The 22,763-nt window shown below is 36.5% G+C and overlaps 1 long non-coding RNA gene across 1 annotated transcript in view; it reads left to right on the top strand.

Moving 5' to 3' along the window:
* The window catches only part of LOC145524088 (uncharacterized), a 410,741-nt gene extending 390,578 nt beyond the window's left edge, over positions 1-20,163 (top strand). Inside the window, exon 3 of the long non-coding RNA XR_014067151.1 lies at positions 18,518-20,163. This is a non-coding gene — a long non-coding RNA (uncharacterized LOC145524088). The remainder of the gene's footprint in view (positions 1-18,517) is intronic.
* Positions 20,164-22,763: the final 2,600 nt, after the last annotated feature.

Below are 22,763 nucleotides of genomic sequence, written 5' to 3'. Positions count from 1 at the left end.
GCTACTCAAACCTTTTTCTAACCACTCAGGTCCTCTCCCTAACTAAATTTGTACTTATGGTGCAAAAGCCTTATTATTAAAAAAATTCAAATTAATGTGTTAAAAAATCCAAAGGAAGGATATATATACATAAAATATATGGAGAACATGCTACAATAAACAAACAAACAAAAAATTCACATTGTTATTGTCCAGTTTAGGAGCTTGAGAATTAGATGTTTTGATCTACTGCATACAACTATACTATATATATATATGGCTAATAAATTCTAACTTTAAAAAACCTCCAAAATGCTAATCTATATTTTAAAGACATGGTGAAGCTTAGTAGTGGAAATGTTTTTGTGAAAATGCATGGATAAGGATCTTGTTTCTCAGAACAAAAGATAATATTACACTTACTATACCTATTGGGAGGAAGCTATAATCTCTGGAAAAGAACATAAACCAAGATGTGGAAAGGAAAGAGATTCCAGAAGCTATCTGAGGTATAGTTGTATGCAGTAGATCAAATGACCTAACTCCCAAGCTCCTAAACTGGACAACAACGATGTGATTTTTTTTGTGTGTTTATTATAGTGTGTCCTCCATAAATTAAAAAAATAAATTGAAATATAATTGCTGCATTGCTTGTACATAATTATATATATGAAATCAATCATAAGATTATCCACTGAAACTCACATTTATATACTTTAAATATGGTTCTACTAACTGTGTGAAAACATAATAATATATAGCATCAGTCCCTAATCCCAAGAATCTAGCTTTAAAGATAAAATGGTTTTATATGAAATCTACAGGAAATAAGTATGCTAAATTATGAGGGACTGTTACAGACTTTTAAAAGACAGGGAGATAGTAGTTAGAAAAGAATTCTTACAGGAAGAAGGGGAAGAACACAGTTCAGAAATTTATAATAGGCCAGAAAAAAAAAATAGGCATGTTGTTTTATTGTGCTTCATGTATACTGTATTTTTTACAAATTGAAGTTTTGTGGCAACATAGCATCTAGCAAATCTATTGGCACCATGTTTCTAACAGCATTTGTTCAATTCTAGTCTCTATGTTACGTTTTGGTAATTCCCACAATATGTCCAACTTTTTAAATTATTATATTCATTACAGAGATTTGTGATCAGTGATTTTGATGTTACTGCTGCAAAAAAAACATTATGACTTTCTGAAAGCTCAGTGGTAGGTTAGCATTTTTTAGCAATAAAGTATTTTCTAATTAAGGATGTACATCTTTTTTTTAATTGTGCTATTGCATACTTAATAAACTACAATATAGTGTTAACATAATTTATATGTGTACTGAAAAACTCAACAACTTCATGCAACTCACTTTATTGCAATATGCCCTGTATTGCCAATGTCTGGAACTAAACCCAAAATATCTCCAAGTCATGCCTATAGTTGCTTTGCTTTGTTTTGCCATTGTGAATGGTCTGATCAGTAATCCTCTCCATAATTGTGATTTGGAGACTTTATTGTTTATCTTCTCAAAGAACCGGCTTTTAGTTTTATTGATCTTTGCTATTGTCTCCTTTATTTCTTTTTCATCTGTTTCTGCTTTGATCTTTATGATTTATTTCCTTCTACTATGACCCACCTCCTAGAATAATGGAAATAAAAACAAAAATAAATAAATGGGGCCTAATTAAACTTAAAAGCTTTCGCACATCAAAGGAAACTGTAAACAAGATGAAAAGACAACCTTCAGAATGGGAGAAAATAATGCCAATGGAAAAACTGACAAATAATTAATCTCCAAAAAATAGGAGCATCTCATTCAGCTCAATACCGCAAAAACAACCCAATCAAAAAGTGGACAGAAGACCTAAATAGACATTTCTTAGATGGCTAATAAACACATGAAAAAATGCTCAGCATCACTCGTTATTTGAGAAATGCAAATCAAGACTACAATGAGATATCACTTCATACTGGTCAGAATGGCCATCGTCAAAAAATCTACAAAACAAAAAATGTTGAAGAGGCTTTAGAGAAAGTGAGCCCTCTTACACTATTGGTGGGAATGCAAATTGATACAGCCACTATGGAGAATAGTATGGGGAGTCCTTAAAAAACTAGGAATAAAACTGCCATATGACCCACCAATTCCACCACTGGCCATATACCCAGAGGAACCCATAATCGAAAAAGACATATGCATACCAATCTTCATCACAGCACTATTTACAATAGCTAGGACAAGGAGGCAATGTATATGTCCCATCAACAGATGAATGGATAAAGAATTTGTGATACATAAACACAATGAAATGTAACTCAGCCAGAAAAAGGAATATATTTAACTCAGTTAAGGTGGATGAACTTGCAACCTATTATACATAGTGAAGTAAGTCAGAAAGAGAAAGACAAAGATCATAGATTAACGCATATATATAGAATCTAGAAAGATAGTATTTATTGACTAACCACTCTCTAGAACAGCAGTGGAGACACAGACATAGAAAGCAGACACAGCGCAGTGGGGCAAGGAGAGGGAGGGATGGATTGAGAGAGTAGCTTTGAAACCTATACATCACTGTGCCAGTGGAAATTTACTGTATGATGCAGGGAGCTCAAATTCAGTGCTCTGTGATAACCTAGAGGGGTGGGGTGGGGTGAGAAGTGAGAGAGATTTTCAAGAGGGAGGGGCATACACATACCTATGGCTGATACATGTTTATATATGAAAGAAATACAATATTGTAAAACAATTATCCTCCAATTAAAAATAAATAAAAGAAAAAATAAATATATGTCTAATTATTGATTAATGCAAGTATCCAAGTTATATCATAGAATTTGAATGCAAGAATTAAGTTAGAGATCATCTATTTTAGAGTTCTCAAATTGTTTATTCTAGAATTACCTGAAAATCTTAAAATCTATATTTATCAAGCTCCATGTATAGAGATTCTACTTGCGTGTCTTTTGTGAATTCCAAGAATCCCTATTTTGAACAAACTGCTTGTGAGATTGTGGTGTACACTATGCATTAGACCACTGATGCAATGAATTGATTCTAGAAATTCTAGAATTCTAGAAAATATGGTTGAGAATTTGATGAAAAATTCTGAGTCAATAGGGTTCTAGATTCAAAACATAGGTACATAGTACTAATATTTTTCACTTTCTCAATTGAATTTTAGGATTAAGACTTTCTATTTATTGTTTATGTGCACGTGTCTTTTGTGAAGTGACAAAAATTTCAGAATAAGCTACATTTTGTGAATATTTTTCCTAATGCTATTATAGTGGATGACATTGTTATACCCTTAGCTTCCCTGGTGACTCAGTGGTAAGGAATCTGCCTACAATGAAGAAGACATGATTTCGATTCCTGAGTTGGGAGCATTTCCTGGATGTCGGGGCCAGCCGACGAGTCAACGTAGGCACAAACGCGGGATTCCTCGGCTGAGAAAGAAATAGACACAGACACAGCGGGGGTTGAGAGGATCACTGCAATCTGTAATGCCAGTGATGCTTGTTTATTTTTACACACAGAATTTTATACCCTTATACCAGGAAATTCTTATACAACACAATCATCAAAAATCACCTAAGTAACATGCACCAAAAATCACCTAAGTAACATAAAGCTATCAATCAAGATCTCATGACTCTGTATCTCAGGACTCGGGTCGTATCTCAGGACTCAGGTCATAAAAGCCATTTGTCCTGCGTCAGATGCGCTCCAGGGGCTGCAAGAAGTTTCCTTAATAATTAATAAGAGGTGGCGGGACAGAGAGCTATGTCTGGACTTGACCCTTGAGTTAACAAGGCAGCTCCCAAAGCAGATCCTGCTTGTTGAAAGGTTGCCCCCCGCAGCTCCCCCTTATTTATTTACTAAAGCACTGATTTTGTGCTTTAAATGATCAGTATGAATAGCTGCTTTAATGTTAAGCAGCTCTGAAGCTAAACGCTTGATGCAGCATGGAATGAGACACATCAAAAGCAGTAAAACGGCCAGTACAACCATAAGACCGAGAATATAGTGCCAAAATGTACTCAGGGTAGGGAAATGGGAAAATAGCCCTTCCAGAAATCCATTAACAGTGGAACCAATATCAGTGTTTGGAGAGAGCGCATTTTCAATGTTTAGAATTTCTTGATGTAACTTTACCAAATCTATAGAAAGGTTATCGTGACTCCATATTCCAGCAAGATGAGCTTTAATATGTTGCCACGGTGTATCTGATTTATTATACTCTTTTTGAGTGACACATATCCAATAATAATTGGCATGACATCTCAATTTACTCCTAAGCTTCAGCTCTTGCAGTTGTTCTCCTAAGTATAATACAGAATCATACAGGGCATTTAAGCGATCTTCCAATCGTTTATCAATATCTTCTTGTATTCCTAAAGCATTGGATGCATTTTTGGCAAGCCCATCTACAAAAGCAGCAGCATGAACAGACTGACCAAGAGCAATAGAAGCAGTAATAGCGGATGCTGTTAACGTTATCAGAGAGACTACCCCTAGTATAACTAAACCTACTCCTCTCCGAGGCCTGGAGAGTGCATCATTCAGGCGTTTCCACAATTCTATTCCTGTATCTTCATACCAGGATTCTGACACATTTACAGGGATAACAACAAAAGGAGGTTGCTTTACTATAAGCAAGCCTGAATTGTCAGCAATTCCCCGAATACAATTTGACAATGTACAGTTTAAACAGGTAATATTGTACATACCAGACTGTTTACGAATAGCAACAGACCCTATTATTATCATGAAGGGAAAAGGTACACAAGCACGAGGATATCTCCAAGTCTCATTCAACACAATTCCTTCAGGATTTTCTGTGCCTGTTTGCGACAAGAGCACTTTCTCGCCTGCAGCGGCGGCGAGCTTCCACAGTTCTGTCTGGAAGATCTTATTACCGCCGAGATTCCAAATGGGAGGATGAAGGTCTCGGTGGTGATATGCTTGGGCACTCATCAAGTCAGGAGCCCAGTCCCAAAGCCGTTGTGTGTCATTATAGATAGTATACGTGGTAGCAGTTTTATTCCTACATAATGTCCAAGGCACATAAATCTGCTGTTCCCTTAGTCCACGTCCACAAAAGGGAATATCCTTAGGCCCTGTTCTATTCCACTGCTGGTCTGTCCAGCCTTTTTTGTTATTGATGGGAAACGTAGAATCCATGTTCTCTGAGCAGTCTTGGCTCTGTAGAAAGTCTCTGTAAGTAAAAGGCAGCTAGAAGCATTATAATTTTTATACATACATATGGGAAGTTTTGCAGAGAACCCTGTATAATTTAGAGAAACATTTTGTGGAATAATATGTTTATCCGAGGATCTTCCCAATGTGAAGGTGTCATTAACGTATACAAGAATGAATGCCATCTCCCAGGTGACTGGCTGCAGCAAGAGGGGGTCAGGGACATAGGCCCAGTATACCTTTCCCTGAACACCAGAAAGATTTTGCAAAAGCAGTAATAGTTGAATCAACACTCTAAAAGGAGAGGTGTATTGATCAGACCCCTGTTGGGCCAGCCTCAAAAGGGCTTGTACTTGCTGTGGTGATGGAAGAGACGAATCAACGTTGTCCGTTATTGTTAATCGCCCTTCTTCATGACTAAAATCAAGGCAATCACGAATTAAAGTCCACAATGAGAAAGTTTCTACTGGAACTTTGGAAGGGCCATAAAGTGTATAATGTGTTTGAATCTGCTTACCAATCTTCTTCCAAATCTCTAAACTCATAGTTCCTTCCTCAGGGAACCAGGACAGACTTCCTCAACAAACTGCAAGAATGTGCGTAATTTAGTTTTAGATACTTTGACCCCTCGATCTTTTAACATTACATACAACATGTGTACAAACAATTGACGACTATGATCTTGCCCCATTTTTTACTCTCAACTATAAACCTTCCTGCCCCTACCGTATTTTTTCTTCACGCTAGAAATGTGTACTTAGGTGCACCTCCGGGCAGCGGCCGAGAATCTCCTAAACGTCGTGCCCCACGTTGGGTGCCACTTGTCGGGGCCAGCCGACGAGTCAACGTAGGCACAAACGCGGGATTCCTCAGCTGAGAAAGAAATAGACACAGACACAGCAGGGGTTGAGAGGATCACTGCAATCTGTAATGCCAGTGATGCTTGTTTATTTTTACACACAGAATTTTATACCCTTATACCAGGAAATTCTTATACAACACAATCATCAAAAATCACCTAAGTAACATGCACCAAAAATCACCTAAGTAACATAAAGCTATCAATCAAGATCTCATGACTCTGTATCTCAGGGCTCAGGTCGTATCTCAGGACTCAGGTCATAAAAGCCATTTGTCCTGCGTCAGATGTGCTCCAGGGGCTGCAAGAAGTTTCCTTAATAATTAATAAGAGGTGGTGGGACAGAGAGCTATGTCTGGACTTGACCCTTGAGTTAACAAGGCAGCTCCCAAAGCAGATCCTGCTTGTTGTCAGGTTGCCCCCCGCACCTGGAGAAGGAAATGGCACCCCACTCCAGTATTCTTGCCTGGAAAATCCCATGACCAGAGGAGCCTGGTGGGCTACAGACCATGGGATGGCAAAGAGTCAGACACAGCTTAGCAACTAAGCAAGAACAATAATGTTATATGAATACAAGTTAAGATTGAATATGGCATATTAAGCTAAATCAAGAAGAGCTATATTAGCAGTGAAAGTGAAAGTCACTCAGTCGTGTCTGATTCTTTGACACTCCATGGACTATATAGTACATGGAATTCTCCAGGCCAGAATACTGGAGTGAGTAACTGTTCACTTCTCCAGGATAAATGAGTTAGTGTGTTAGTTGCTCAGTGGTGTCTGACTCTTTGTGACCAACCAAGCTCCTCTGTCCATGGAATTCTCCAGGCAAGAATACTGGAGTGGGTTGTCATTCTCTTCTCCAGGGAATCTTTCCAACCCAGAGATTGAACCCAGGCCTCCTGCATTACAGGCAGATTCTTTACCATCTGAGCCACCAGGAAAGCCCATATTAGCAGTACTGTTATTAATATGAAACCTTTCATTTACGATAAATCAAGTTTCAGTAGAGTGAATTATTTGTTGTTCCCACAAATTTATACACTTGAATTTAGCTTCTAATTTTTACTAAATGTAATTCAAAATAAAATAGTTCTTTTATCTATATGACAAAGTATTTAGGTAGCTATTTAAAAAAAAAATCATCTGGAACATGCATCAAAATATCTCTTCAAGTTGAATATCATTATATTTTAAAATGATGTTTAAAAATCTCAAATGGAAATTCAGGAGAAAAATAAATGATGACCCTCATCCATTTAAAATTAATGACAGTGATGAATAGCTCTTAAACATTTTAATCAAAATGCAAAAACTTTACCCTGAAATATGCTTCAGTGCCTTGACTGCATACACCAATAATTCTTAGCGTTCAAATTTTTACAGAATCACCAGCATATATTAATTGAATTTAAGTAATCAAAAAATCAATAGGCAATACTAGGGTGGGTAGCCTTTCCCTTCTCCAGGGGATCTTCCCAACCCAGGAATCAAACTGGGGTCTCCTGCATTGCAGGTGGATTCTTTACCAACTGAGCTATCTGGGAAACCCTGATAATGCTCAAAATTCTCCAAGTCAGGCTTCAACAGTACATGAACCATGAAATTCCAGATGTTCAAGCTGGATTTAAAAAAAAGCAGAGGAACCAGAGATCAAATTGCCAACATCCGTTGGATCATCAAAAAAGCAAGAGAATTCCAGAGAAAACATCTACTTCTGCTTTATTGACTACGCCAAAGCCTTTGACTGTGTGGATCACAACAAACTGTGGAAAATTCTGAAAGAGATAGGAATACCAGACCACCTTACCTGCTCCTGAGAAATCTGTATACAGGTCAAGAAGCAACAGTTAGAACTGGACATGGAACAACAGATTGGTTCCAAATTGGAAAAGGAGTGTGTCAAGGCTGTATATTGTCACCCTACTTATTTAACTTATATGCAGAGTGTATCATGAGAAACACTGGACTGTATGAAGCACAAGCTGGAATCAAGATTGCCAGAAGAAATATCAATAATCTCAGATATGCAGATGACAACACCCTTATGGCAGAAAGTGAAGAAGAACTAAAGAGCCTCTTGATTAAAGTGAAAGTGGAGAGTGAAAAGTTGACTTAAAGCTCAACATTCAGAAAACTAAGATCATGGCATCCGATCCCATCACTTCATGGCAAATAGATGGGGCAACAATGGAAACAGTGACAGACTTTATTTTTTTAGGTTCCAAAATCACTGCAGGTGGTGACTGCAGCCATGAAATTAAAAGACTCTTGCTCCTTGAGTAAAGCTATGACAAACCTAAACAGAATATTAAAAAGCAGAGACATTGCTTTCCTGACAAAGGCCCATCTAGTCAACACTGTGGTTTTTCCAGTAGTCATGTATGGATGTGAGAGTTGGACTATAAAGAAAGATGAGCACTGAAGAATTGATGCTTTTGAAATGTGGAGTTGGAGAAGACTCTTGAGAGTCCATTGGACTGCAAGGAGTTCAAACTAGTCAATCCTAAAAGAAATCAACCCTGAATATTCATTGTAAGGACTGATGCTGATGCTGAAACTCCAATACTTTGGCCATCTGATGTGAAGAACTGACTTATTGGAAAAGACCCTGATGCTGGGAAAGATTGAAGGCAGAAGGAGAAGTGGATGACAGAGGATGAGACGGTTGTCTGACATCACCAACTTGATGGAAATGAGTTTGAGCAAGCTCTGGGAGTTGATGATGGACAGGGAAGCCGGTCATGCTGCAGTCCAGGGGGTGGCAAAGAGTCAGACATGAGCTACTGAACTGAACTGAACCAAAAAGTCTACTTGAGCATCTGCTCTGTATAGTGAACAGACAGTTTCTCTGTAAGTCTGTGCTTATACAAATAAATAGATTCTATTAGTTTGGTGTGAAAGTAATTGTGGCTTTGCATTGTTGAACTTTGCCACTGTATATTAGAATACTTTCTTAAATGTGGTTATGTTACACATCATTTTAATGTGCATTACTTCCTTTATGATTTTGCTAATGATTTATGACTTGCTGTTTATTTTATAGGTATTTTAGACTGAGGAGATGATGTTAGTCAAAAAACAAATTCGAGCAATATTCTTGTTCAAGTTCAAAATGGGTCATAAACAGCAGAGACAACTTGCAGCATCAACAAAATATTTGGCTCAGGAGCTGCTAATGAATACAGTGCAGTGGTGGTTCAAGAAGTTTTGCAAAGGAGACGACAGCCTTGAAAATCAGGAGTGTAGTGCCTGGTCATTGAAAGTTGACAACGACCAATAGCGAAAAATCATCAAAGCTGATCCTCTTATGACTATAGGAGAAGTTGCCTAAGCATTCAGTGTCAACCATTCTACAGTCATTTGACATTTGAATCAAATTGGAAAGGTGTAAAAGTTTGATAAGTGGGTGCCTCAAGAGCTGATCAAAAATCAAACAAATCGTCATTTTAAAGTGTTGTCTTCTCTTATTCTGTGTAACAATGAACCATTAGTTGGATTGTGATGTACGATGAAAAGTGGATTTTATACAACATCCAGTGAAGACCAGCTCAATGTTTGGATTGAGAAGAAGCCCTAAAGCACTTCCCAAGGCCAAACTTGCACCAAAAAACTTATTTCTGTTTGGTGGTCTGCTATGCTTCTCATCCACTACAGTTTTCTGAATCCCAGTGATACAATTACATCTGAGATTATGCTCAGCAGATCAATGAGATGCACCAAAAAATGCAAGGCCTGCAATAGGCATTGGTCAACAAAAAGGGCCCAATTCTTCTCCTCAACAATGCTCAACCACACGTTGCACAATCAATGCTACAAAGTTGAACAGATTGGGCTACGAAATTTTGCCTCATCTGTCATATTCACCTGACCACTCGCCAACTGACTACCACTTCTTCAAGTATCTCAACAACTTTTTTCAGGGAAAATGCTTTCACAACGAGCAGGACACAGAAAATGCTTTCCAAGAGTTTGTCAAATCCCGAAGCCTGGTTTTTTATGCTATAGGAATAAACAAACTTATTTCTTATGGGCAAAAATACGTTGATTGTAATGTTTCCTATTTTGATTAATAAAGATGTGTTTCAGCCTAGTTATAATGATTTAAAATTCAGGGTCTGAAAAGATAATTACTTTTGTGCCAACATAGATAAAATACGATGCCTTTAAAGAATTAATATTTTATGATAAAGAGAGATAAACTGGAATTCAACTTTGTAAGTAAATGCTAAATCTGACAGTGACCATTTTGGTATGTGATCCCGAGACTCGTATTTGAAACCAGGAAAGCTGAAACTAAATTATTTATGTTAAGACAAGCTGCATGAAGGAGACTGTAGTAGTTTTTAGCAGGTAATGAGTCTTTCTCAAAGCAGAGGTAAAAAAGTCAACTCTTTTTGAAAGAATGCATTCTCAGTTTCATTTCAGTGTTACTTTATGGGAAGAGTGTTCACATGTGAGTCAAAACCAACTATCCCATACAGGAAAAATGTCTAATGAGTGAGCATTTGCTGAATAATAAGAGGGCATTTCCAGTAGCTGCTTATTGTTGGCAGAGATCCTGACCCATTCTCAGTGCTGTTGGGCTTCCCTGATATTGTCAGAGTCCTATTCTGCCCTAGGGCAGAATAAGCCTACCTGACCTTCCTTCTGTTGTTAGGTTGAAGTTCAAGAAATGAGGGATCTGGGTCACTCTCTTCTGTTGGGTGGCCACTATATAGTTCCTCAAATCCTGGTATTCTAAACAAGTTCATCTTCTTCTTAGAACCTTTGAGAACTCTTCTTTGATTGTGTCTTGTGTTATTTCCAAGGTTTATAGTTGTACTTAGCAGGGAAGAGGAAGAAAGGGGACTACACCATCTTGAGTAGAAGTTAATCTACTAGAAGCTTCCCTGGTGGCTCAGTGGTAAAGAATACACCTGCCATGCATGTGACATGGATTTGATCCCTGGTCTGGGAGGATCCCACATTACACAGGGCAACTAAGCCCATGTGCCACAACTATTGAGCCCGTGCTCTAGTGCCTGGGAGCTGCAACTACTGAGCCCATGTGCGTTCATGTTCGGCTGTGTCCGACTCTGCCACCCCATGGAGTGAGGCACGCCAGGCTCCTCTGTCCATGGACAGGCAAGATACTGGAGTTGGTTGCCATTTCCTCTTCTAGGGTATCTTCCTGACCCAGATATCAAACCTGGGTCTCTCCTGCACTGACAAGAAGATTCTTTACCACTGCAGCACCTAGGAAACCCAACTGAGCCCATGAGCTGCAGCTACTTAAACCTGCACACACTAAAGCCCGTGCTCCACAAGAGAAGCCACCACAATGAGAAGCTCACACTCTACAATTAGAGAGTAACCCCTGATCCCTGCAACTAGAGAAAAGCCCACATAGCCTTGAAGACCCAGCACAGCCTAAATAAATAAAATTATTAAAAAAGAAGAAGTTAACCTGCTACTTATGAAAAAACTTTAATAACTAGTCTATTCTTCAGAACTACCAGGCTAGGGAGAAGTCAGGGAGAATATTCTGAAAGTTAGAGGGAGTAGATTAATTTACCATCAGTTCCACGACACTCTTTGTCCACTTAGCAATTGTAAATTTCCCAGATAGTCACCAAAGACTTGATTATTTTTTCCTCTCTCTGGAAAAAAAGGTGGGAATAACAATTTTTTTTTTCTGTTACAGTAAGTCCCCTACATATGAATAAGTTCCCCTCTGAAATCGTTAAGTCTAACAAATTTAGCCTACGTACTTACCTCACACAATTAACTATATAGCACTATATTGTAATAGGTTTATAATATTTTTCACAGGAATGATACATAAAAAACAAAGACAAAAAATAAAGACAACATTTTTACTCTTACTGTATAGTACCTTGAAGAGTACAGCAGTACAGTACAACAGCTGGCACCTGTTAGCAGTACCAGCTACATCACTGCTGCTTTTGTGCTTGTTTCAGGACATCCTGGGCTTGAAATAAACACATTGTACAGTAAAGTGCACAAAAAATTTTGTAGAAGATCCATGCACATGACAACATATGCCAGACACATGAACTAACTTATGTGATTACACATGCAAACTCATGTTTGCATCTTTGAAAATTCCCAACTGAAAGGTTCACATATAGGGAACTTATGTATTTATCTTTTCTCTATAAAATCATATTTTCTTCATCTTTCTCAAGAAGTTTGATTTCACTTTATTGCCACAGATGCTGTTTATTTGCCTTGAAGTGATGGGACTGCATGCCATAATCTTAGTTTTGTTTTTATTTTTTAATGTTGAGTTTTAAGCCAGCTTTTCCATTCTCCTCTTTCACCTTCAACAAGAGGCACTTTAGTTCTTCTTCACTTTCTGCCATAAGGGTGGTGTCATCTTCATATCTGAGGTTATTGATATTTCTCCTGACAATCTTGATTCCAGCTTGTGATTCATCCAGCCCAGCATTTCACATGATATACTCTGCGTATAAGTTAAGTAAGCAGGTTGACAATATACAGCCTTCAGTACACCTTTCCCAATTTGGAACCAGTCCTTTGTTCCATGTCTGGTTCTCGCTGTTGTTTCCTGATGTGCATACAGGTTTCTCAGGAGGCAGGTAAGGTGGTCTGATATTCCCATCTCTTTAAGAATTTTCCACAGTTTGTTGTGATCTGCGCAGTCAAAGGCTTTATCATAGTCAATGAAGCAGAAGTAGATGTTTTTCTGAATTCCCCTTGTTTTTCCTATGATCCAAAAAATGTTGGCGATTTGATCTCTGGTTCCTCTCCCTTTTCTAAATCCAACTTGAACATCTGGAAGTCCTCGGTTCATGTACTGTTGAAGCCTTGCTTGGGGAATTTTGAGCGTGACTTTGCTAACATATGAAATGAGTGCAATTGTGTGGTAGTTCGAACAATCTTTGACATTGCCCTTCTTTAGAATTAGAATGAAAACCTAACTTTTCCAGTCCTGTGGCCATTGCTGAGTTTTCCAAATTTGCTGGCATGTTGAGTGCAGCACTTTCCCATCATCATCTTTTAGGATTTGAGATAGCTCAACTGGAATTCCATCACCTCTATTAGTTTTGTTCATAGTGATGCTTCCTAAGGCCCACTTGACTTCCCACTCCATGATGTCTGACTCCAGGTGAGTGATCACACAGTGGTGGTTATCTGGGTTCTTAAGATCTTTTTTGTATAGTTGTTCTGTGAATTCTTGCCACCTCTTCTTAATATCTTCCACACTGTTTCTGTCCTTTATTGTGTCCATCTTTGCATGAAATGTTCCCTTGGTATCTCTAATTTTCTTGACGAGATCTCTAGTCTTTCCCATTCTATTGTTTCCCTCTACTTCTTTGCATTGTTCACTTAGGAAGGCTTTGTTATCTCTCCTTGCTATTCTTTGAAACACCGCATTACATAATGTTATTTTGAGTTGGTAAAAAAAAAAAAATCTGCATCTAACCATGTAGTCTTTCATACCATCCTATTCTTACAAAAGTTTCCAGATATCACCAAAGGCAAACTTCATCCTGCAATTAGTAGTCAATAATAGCTTGCTTTGTTTTGCTTTCATGACTTTTGAAAGTGAGCATGTGCTGTGCTCTGTGCTGTGTTTAGTCGCTCAGTTGTGTCCAATTCTGTGTGACCCCATGGACTACTATAGCCTGCCAAGCTCCTGTGTCCATAGGGATTCTCTAGGCAAGAATATTTGAGTGGTTTGTCACACCCTCCTCTAAGGGATCTTCCCAAACCAGGGATTGAACCCAGGGCTCCTGCATTCCTGGCAGATTATTTTCTGTCTGTGCCACCAGGGAAGCCCAAAAGTGAGCATAATAGTGGTATACACTTTTGGAGCTTATTAACACTTAATAGCTTATCGTTAAGATTCATGTATATGACAGGATCTTACTGTGAATTTTTCATTTTTACTGCTCATTCAAAATCATTCATTTTGCCCACTGTTCTAACCTATCATCAATATCTTGAGTATTATTTAGTGATAGTCTTGAACATACTAATTATTCAAACTGACAAGTAAAAGCAGGCTGCAGAAAAACAATGGTAAGAGTTATGAACCATGGATTACAAAAGTATCCAAGTCTGTGCACCTAATGTCTATTTTATAAAATAAATGCAAAGGTCCTTTCAGATTTCTAGGAAAATAAGAGGTATATCTTCTACTACAAACTGACTAAAATGCTGAGTTTGAGCCTACTGAATTGAATTTAGAAATAGAGGGAAGTCCCTAAATGCTATCCAATGGAAAGGAAACTAAAAGGAAGAGCAATAAGGATACAAACTCATTCTGCCCAGATACTGGAGGATCATCAGATTTGCACAATATCTAAATAGTAAGAATCTTGAAGTTAATGTCTGCACAGTGGGGATGGAAGAATACATCTGAGACTATATGAGGCAAAGAGTTGAAAGTGAAAATTCTGTGCAGAGTCAGAACTCATGAAAGCTTGTAGTTTCATTTGGAGTAGAATACATACATTCTGTCCACAACAAGAAAATGTTTTTCTCCCTAGGGATCTGAAAGGTAAAAATGAAAAGTTTTTTGGAACAAATAAATAACACAACATCATATTTGTTCTGGTATGGAGTTCAAATTTACCCTACTGTGGGAAATCCTTGTAAGATTAATATAAAATTGGATCCAGAACACATGATATTTAGAGAGTGCAGAAAAGAAATAAAGGCAAATCTGTTCTAGAGAGATAATTTTACAAGACAGTCAGTGGACTTTCTATCAAAAAACAAAATCCCTGCAAAAAGATAAGTGCACAATGCAAAATAATAAAACACAAATAGAAGTAATCCTCCAGCAAACGATAATTATCTAGAAGGGACAATTAAAGTAAGTATTCTTAAATTGACTGAAGTAAATTTTAAATATTATAAACCACAGAAAAGTATAAGGCCTTATGAAAAATATAAAATTTGATAAGATACCATTATTTTTTCATCATTTCCTGTTTCATTTGAAATTAATAGTATAAATCATGTAAAATATTTTATATAAGGATGGAGTTTATGCTGATTGTAGTTTATACTCTCACCATTGAACTCTACTCTGCCTTATTAACTGTAAGCAAATAAAATGAATAAATAAATACCCAAAATGCAGTGATGATTTATTTTCTCCCTATTTATTGGGAGACTCCTTACAGCTTAAACAAGATACACCTTTACTTGAAAGAAAACATAAACACTAATCCAAAGTAACTTATAGTACAGGAAATCTATGAAAGTAATCATATCTCTCCCTCGGAAAAACTGATTTATTTTTACAAAATGTATCAGACTGTAGCAGGTTTGCTAAGATAAAAAGAAATGACACTTCAATTACTAATCAAATGATCCCCTTTAACTGATCATATTTTTTAATTAGGTTGAAAAGCAGGACTATATCACTTAACTGGCATAGTGGGATTCAAAAGATATTCCTTTATTGTTTTTCTTCTTAGTTTATGGGATCAGTTTTCCATATGGTATTTGTAGTTCTTACAGGCAAGTTTGTATTTTGGCTTTCTTTCTTGTAAAACACATGTTCTTGAGTTCCTGGAATCTGATTGAACATCCTCTCTCTCAGAGGATGCCCATAAAGCCATTTTTATGTTATCTCTGGGGTTTATACACATACAGCCTCCAGCCAGAAACTGGACTTTAATTACTGTAAAAACTAGGGAGGGTTTTCCAATTGTGGGTGGGCATAGACATAATTTTCTCTTTGCCTTTTGTTTCCACACTGATTCTTTGAGCCAAAATAACAAAAAATGTAATAATAATGTTTCCCACCCATACTTTCATTATGCTGTTAAGATTTGCTGCATTGTAAAAAGGAAAGTGAAGTCGTTTGGACTAAACAACAATAGCATTGAAAATAGAAGCAAACTCATATTCTGGTTCAAACAAATAACAAAAATAAACCTCCAAACCCTTCAGGCTTTATTTCTGCATTTTCTTATTTCAGCCAGTGAAGCAAAAGCAAAAACTCAGAAAGGAAAACTCTGTGGGTATATGTGTCCAAAGTTGTTGTCATCCTAATGTTCAAAGTCTCATGAGAAATCTGTTTCCATAGTGAGTGGAATTGTATGTCTGACACACTAATAGAAGATGGTATGAATGTTGACAGACTAAATAGAAAGTAAAATGGCACTGAAGCCAACATAAGAGTATCTGCTAAATCATAATCTGGAATTTCCTTTGTTATGGTCTGGCAAATGTCCCATTATCAAACTAGGGTAAAAATAGTAGAACTACTGGGGATCATCCAGTATTAACTTGTTCAGATCTTTTTTCTGTCTCTTACGCTTCCAATGCTATAGCTCTTCCTTTTTAGTATATGACCCCATCTACATTAATGAAATAATCAAGGGCATTCAAGATTAAGCCACTTAATTTTTATCCTCTAAACATTCTTATGTCCTTTTGTCTATTTTTTTAATGAAAAATATTCTGCGTATCTGTCATACTTTAATTTTCATAAAGTACAATTTCAAAATAGCCCTGGAATTTAGATGGGAAAGAAAACATTATGCCTGTTTGTTGAATAGGGAAATGGAGAGCAAAGTAGTAAATGAGTTGGGTAAATTATCAAACAGGTCTCTAGTTATAGGTTTCTGTCTACCAGCCTACATAATCAGGAGTCAGAATTTTGGGTAAAATTCTGTATCTTTGGCAGATACAGAAATCTCTCAGTTCCTAGTAAAAATAGGAATTAAAAAACTGCCTAACTTTCGGATTTTGTGAGAATTAAAATATATATTGCACATAAAACATTTAGAAAAACACTTATGTTATCCTTAGTAAAAATTAACTATTCTTATTATTTCCTGAAACTAATGATTAAAAAAAAATTGTCATACTAATACCCCTACTTTTTTCCCTTTTCCCATTTCAGTCTATAATATCCTCATATCCTCCCCATTTGAATATCCTCCCCATTTAAATAATCTATCCACTGTATACCTTGGATCCTTTCCTTTCTCTCTACCAACCTAATCAGAACTCTTCCTTACACATAAGGAAACAATCATGATACTCTCTCAGGTATCATCTTTTTCTCTCTCCTTTAATTTTTTTCAAAGAGCCACAAATCATTTAATTTTCCAGTTGGAAATGACCTTCTAATTCATCATGCTTGTTTCACAGATTAGGCACATATCGCTCAGAGAAGCTGGTGCTTTCTACGAGGAAACAAGGCAGCTACCTGTAGGAGCAGACCGAAGTCTGAAGGGAACAGGTTCTCCAAAGGGAACAGTGCTCTTTAATGCCTCCATTTCTACCCCCCAATTTATTAATCTGTATCCTGCCTTTTGGATTTTTGCCCCAGAACTCTTCTAAAAATGAAGGCTTTGTCTCACTCTTGTCAACATGTAAAAGTTTTTATTTCTTCTTATATCTCTGCCATCCACTATAATGAGCATATTGAGTTTCCTATTTTAATTCTCATTTTAAAATGCATTCTTTTTTTTCTTGCTATCTGAGAGAGATGCCTTACCAAATTCATTTCAACTTTATTTCTCACTATGCTTCCACCTAAATTCTCTCAGTTGGCTTCAATCATAACATCACTGCATATCATTTTCAAATGCCTTCATCAGTTCAACCTATATTTTTCAAACTCTAATAATGAGTCATGGACTCTGCTACACACTGAAAATGGAATCAGAAGAAAGAAGGTCTTGTCAATCTGAGGTTTCAGAGATCTTACTGGTGTCCTGCTGTTTAACAGTTGACTCTACATTCCTCCCCCAAGGACTAAGACTCTGATTCATAGAATTTTCCATATTCCCTGGTATGAATACTTCCACCATAACTGATGTTAGGTGACCTGCAAGACATTACTGAAGGCAGAGTTGGGAAGGGACACTAATAATCCACTCTTGTGAACCAGTGTGAGCTGTCTCTAGCATCCATGAGCTTATGACTGTTAAACGTAAAATAAATACCCAAAATAAAGAAATACTTTCAAACTATATAAATTCTGTGTCCAACTTTTATTTCTTACATAAGGATTTACAAAGAGCCTAGGTTAATTTTTCCATTATAGACCACGAATCCTCACAACAGTCATCATATGTTTGTTTCTTCCTCTTTTAGAAAAAAGTACAACTGTTTCTACAACTATTCTTTGGAAGTAAGTCACACTTTCATCTGTGAACAATTTTTTTTTAAATTAATAAACTTTAAGGTATAGAGTTAGATTCATTTAAGTTAAGGTTTAGACTTATTTAAGTCTTAAGACTCAAAATACTTTGGCCACCCGATGAGAATAACTGACTCATTTGAAAAGACCCTGATGCTGGGAAAGATTGAAGGCAGGAGGAGAAGGGGACAACAGAGGATGAGATGGTTGGAAGGCATCACCGACTCAACTCACTGGAGTTGGTGATGGACAGGGAAGCCTGGTGTTCTGCAGTCCATGGGATCACAAACAGTTGGACGTGACTGAGCAACTGAACTGAAACATCCATTTGCAGGTTTTCATGTGGAGATGTGTTTTCTGTTCCTGAGGAGGGCATGGAAACCCACACCAGTATTCTTGCCTGGAGAATCCCCATGGACAGAGGATCCTGGTGGGCTACAGTCCATGGGGTCACAAAGAGTTGGACATGACTGAACAACTAAGCACAGCACAGGTAAGTACCAAGGAGAATGATTGTTCAGCTGTATTATAAGAGCATATCTAAGTCTTGTGCTATATTCTGAATGTCAAACTGTGGTCCAAAGTGTTGGTACCATTTTGCTTCCCTGCAAGAAGTGAATGAGAGTTCCCATCGCTCCACATCCTTGCCAGTATTTGGCATTGTTAGAGTTTTGGATTTTGACCATTCTGCTTGGTGTGTAGTGGTATTTCAGTGTTATTTTAATTTGAAATTCCATAATGATAAGTGATGTTGAACATGTTTTCATATGCTTACTTGCTATCTGTATACCTTCTTCAGTGACGTGTTTGTTCAAGTCTTCTGACCATTTTAAAATTAGGCTGTTTGGTTTCTTATTGTTGAGTTTTAAGAGCTATTTAGACATATTATGTAACAGTTCTCTATTGGATATATCCTTTTCAAAGAGACTCTTCCAGTATGTAACTTGTCTTTTTATTTCCTTGACATTGTCTCTTGCAGAGCAGATATTTCTAATTTTAATTAAGTACAACTTTCTATATTTCTTCTGTATATCATGTCTCTTGTGTTCTATCTAAAATTCATCACCATACTCAAGGTCACTCAGCTTTTGTTCTTTATTATCTACTAGGAGTTTTATAGTTTAGGTTTTATGTTTAGATTCATTTTAAGTTACTTTTCATGAAAAGTGTAAGGTCTGTGTCTAGATTCCTTTCTTTGCATGTAGATGTCCAGTAGCCTTTATCAAAGATCAGTCCAAAGGTTTACATCGGTCTATTCCTGACCTCTCTGTTTTGTTCTGTTGATCAATTTATCTCTTTTTTCACCACTATCACACTATCTCACTTACTATAGCTTTATTAGAAACCTTGAAGTCCAGTGGTAACAGTCCTCAAATGTTGTTCTTATCCTCTAATATTGTGTTGGCTATTCTAAGTCTTTTAGCTGTCCATATAAACTTTAGGATTCACGTTGTTCATATTCATAAAACAAGTTGCTGGGAATTTGGTTTGGATTGCACTGAATCTATAAATCAAGTTGGGAAGAACTGACATCTTGACAATATTGAGTCTTCCAAACAAAACATTTTGTTTGTAGGTTTTAGTGCTAATAATTTCAGCAGCAAAATCCCTAAAAATCATCTCTAATGTCATTCTGAATACTGTAATAGATAAACTTTTTAGATGTATTAGTGTTAAAAGTATATGTTTAAGAGATTAGATTGTTCACTAATATCTGTATTATTTAAGCCACATTATTGTACTTTTTTTTTTGATTTTATTTTACTCTCAGTAATCTATTACTTGTCTACATTATTTCTCAATGCGTGTTCTAAGGAATGTACCTTCCCCAAGATGCACCATAAAAATTTGGTTCATGGAGGCATTTCCCTGGTGATTTGGTAATTAAGACTCTGAGCTTCCAACGCAGGGGTTGTGGGTTTGATCCCTTGTCAGGGAACTAAGATCCAACATGATGTGTGCAATATAGACAAAAAAAAAGATTCATGGAAAGTGAGTTTGGATACTGCTATATGATATTACTTTCAACACCCTCACAGATTCACACTGCATTTTAGCCTATTAATACCCCATGAATTTGAGCAGAGGATAAAAAATGTTTGCTGTTACTGATTCTATATTTTCTTATATGTACCTCTATCTATCTATCCATTCATCTATCTTTATCATGTTTACTTTAGTTCTAAACTGATCATTGTTATTGAATTCTGGCCAATTTTTCAAATAGCCTTTACCAAGATGTATGTTTATTATATTAACTGGTAAATGAACATGATATTGTAAAATTAGAGAGAATTTCAGTCCTTCTATGGAGCCATTCCATGAAACTTGTTGAAAACTCAAGTAGTTGTAGTAATAGGAAGAACAGACACTGAAATTTACTTTGCATTTACTATATCCCCGGCACTCTTCTGGATATAATCATTCCTAAAACCTTTTACGTGTGTACTATTGTTAGCACATGTTCCTTGTGAAGAAACAGAGGCCCACAGAGTTAAGTAAGTCTCTTAAGGTATATATCCATAAAGACAAAATGGTGATTACTAACAAGTTTATCTAATACTGTGTTCCTATCAATGATTTTAAACTTCCTTCTCAAAATAGAATTGACTAAGATGATATATGTGACTGTTATGGGTTGAATTGTGCAGCCCCCCAAATATATGGTCAGATACTTTTCCCCAGATATCTGTGAATCTGATGTATTTGGAAATCGAGTCTTTCAAATGTAATCAAGTAAAGATGAAGTCATATTGGAGTAGAGCTGGCACATAGTGTGGTATTGTGGGAAGAAGAGGAGAAGAAACACAGAAAAGAGACACATAAGAAGAACCATATATGAAGATGAAGGTATAGATTGTAGAAATGTAGTTACAGGCTAAGAAAGGAAAGGGATTGCTATTGACAGCACAAGCCAAATGAAAGGCATGGAGCAGACTATCCCCTAGAGCATTCAGAGAGAACATGGCTCTGGGGACACCTTGGTTTCAAACTTCTAGTCTCCAAGCTGTGAGAGAATATACTTCTATTGCTTTAAGGCACCTAGTCTGTGTACTTGGTTGTGACAGTCATAGAAAACTAATAGCAGTGAACATGTATATTCAGTATTTAATAGGATACACACCTTGCTTATATTTGCAGAAATGTTTACAGAGTTATTAGGAAAGGTTAATATAGAATATAAATCTCATCCCCAAGATTGCAATGTAATTTAACATAATTAAAACCATTTTCAAGTTAATGTATCTAAATTATTAATAACATAAAAATTTTAATTCAGGAAATAAATATACATGTTTTCATTTAAAAATGGGTCATATATGCTTGTGTGTATTGTCAGTTGTTTCAGTTGTGTCCGACTCTTTGAGACCCTTTAGACTGTAGCCTCCTCTGTCCATGGGATTCTCTAGGCAAGAATACTAGAGTGGGTTGCCATTTCCTCCTCCAGGGGATCTTTCTGACCCAGGGATCCAACTGAGTCTCTTATGTCTCCTGCATTGGCAGGCAGGATTCTTTACCACTAGTGCCACCTGGGAAGCCTACTTGTTATCAATTACCCTAAAATTTAAATTACATAACAGATGTTTCATTTATCATAGTAACATATTGTCAGAAATAAGTCAAGCAATTTATTTCTCCTCTTCTTGACCATGTGATACATAGAGAAGACTTTTAAATTGGCAAGACAGGAAATGTCATTTTATAGTCACTTTTATGTCTTTTATGGTTTTTGTTTAAAGTAATTGTCAAATTCTGTCTCTCAAAAAATTGTGTTTTCCCAGAAATACACTGGTTTCTTATTTTATATATACATCTTATAAAACATCAAGTCATTGCTCTCAGGACAGTTATATTCCAGTAAAAATAAAAGATAAGAGCAAATTAGAGACAATGTTCATCTCAAGAAGTTGATCCCATAAATCATATAATATTTAAATAAAAATCCCAATATAGGTAATACATTTTAGAATGTCACAAATATTTATCTCAGTCTTTGTGATTTTGAAAGATTTATTTTTGTTGTTATTTTTGTTATATTTATTTCTTATTGTTGAAACTGAAATAATTATTAAATTGTATCCAGAAACTTCTGAGTTTCTCTTTATCATTCACTAACACTGGAAAAATTATGAAGCAATTATTTAATCATGTACTTTTACATAAAATTAGCTGATAAACATTTATATTGATGATTTTTCTGAGAAAAAGTTTCTTATGTAAATGTTTATGTACTCTTATAACCTAAAAAAACCATGAAAGTGTGTCTTGATGTTATAAAAAGGTTGTCGGTTACTCTCAAAGCCACAAGAACGTAGAGATGGAAAGAATTTGTGAGAATTCCAACTATTTGGGAAAATCCAACTGTCATCCAGAAAAATTCCACATGAAGCACAGTGGGCTAGACTATGCTGCAGTAACAATTAAAGCATGAAATCTGATTGACTTAACATGAATAAGGTTAATTTTTGCCCATGTTACAATCGAACATTTTAAGTGGGTTTTCTTGGAGGCTCTTTCTCAAGAGTGACTTCCATCTTGTAATTTTTTTTTTTTCATATTTAAAAGATGGGTTTTGAAAA

The sequence above is a fragment of the Giraffa tippelskirchi genome, chromosome 10 (assembly GCF_054371585.1).
Source record: "Giraffa tippelskirchi isolate mGirTip1 chromosome 10, T2T-mGirTip1v1.2.pri, whole genome shotgun sequence".
NCBI lineage: Eukaryota > Metazoa > Chordata > Mammalia > Artiodactyla > Giraffidae > Giraffa > Giraffa tippelskirchi.
The sequence above is the reverse complement of the archived record's forward strand: the minus strand, read 5'-3'. Positions and strand labels throughout refer to the sequence as shown.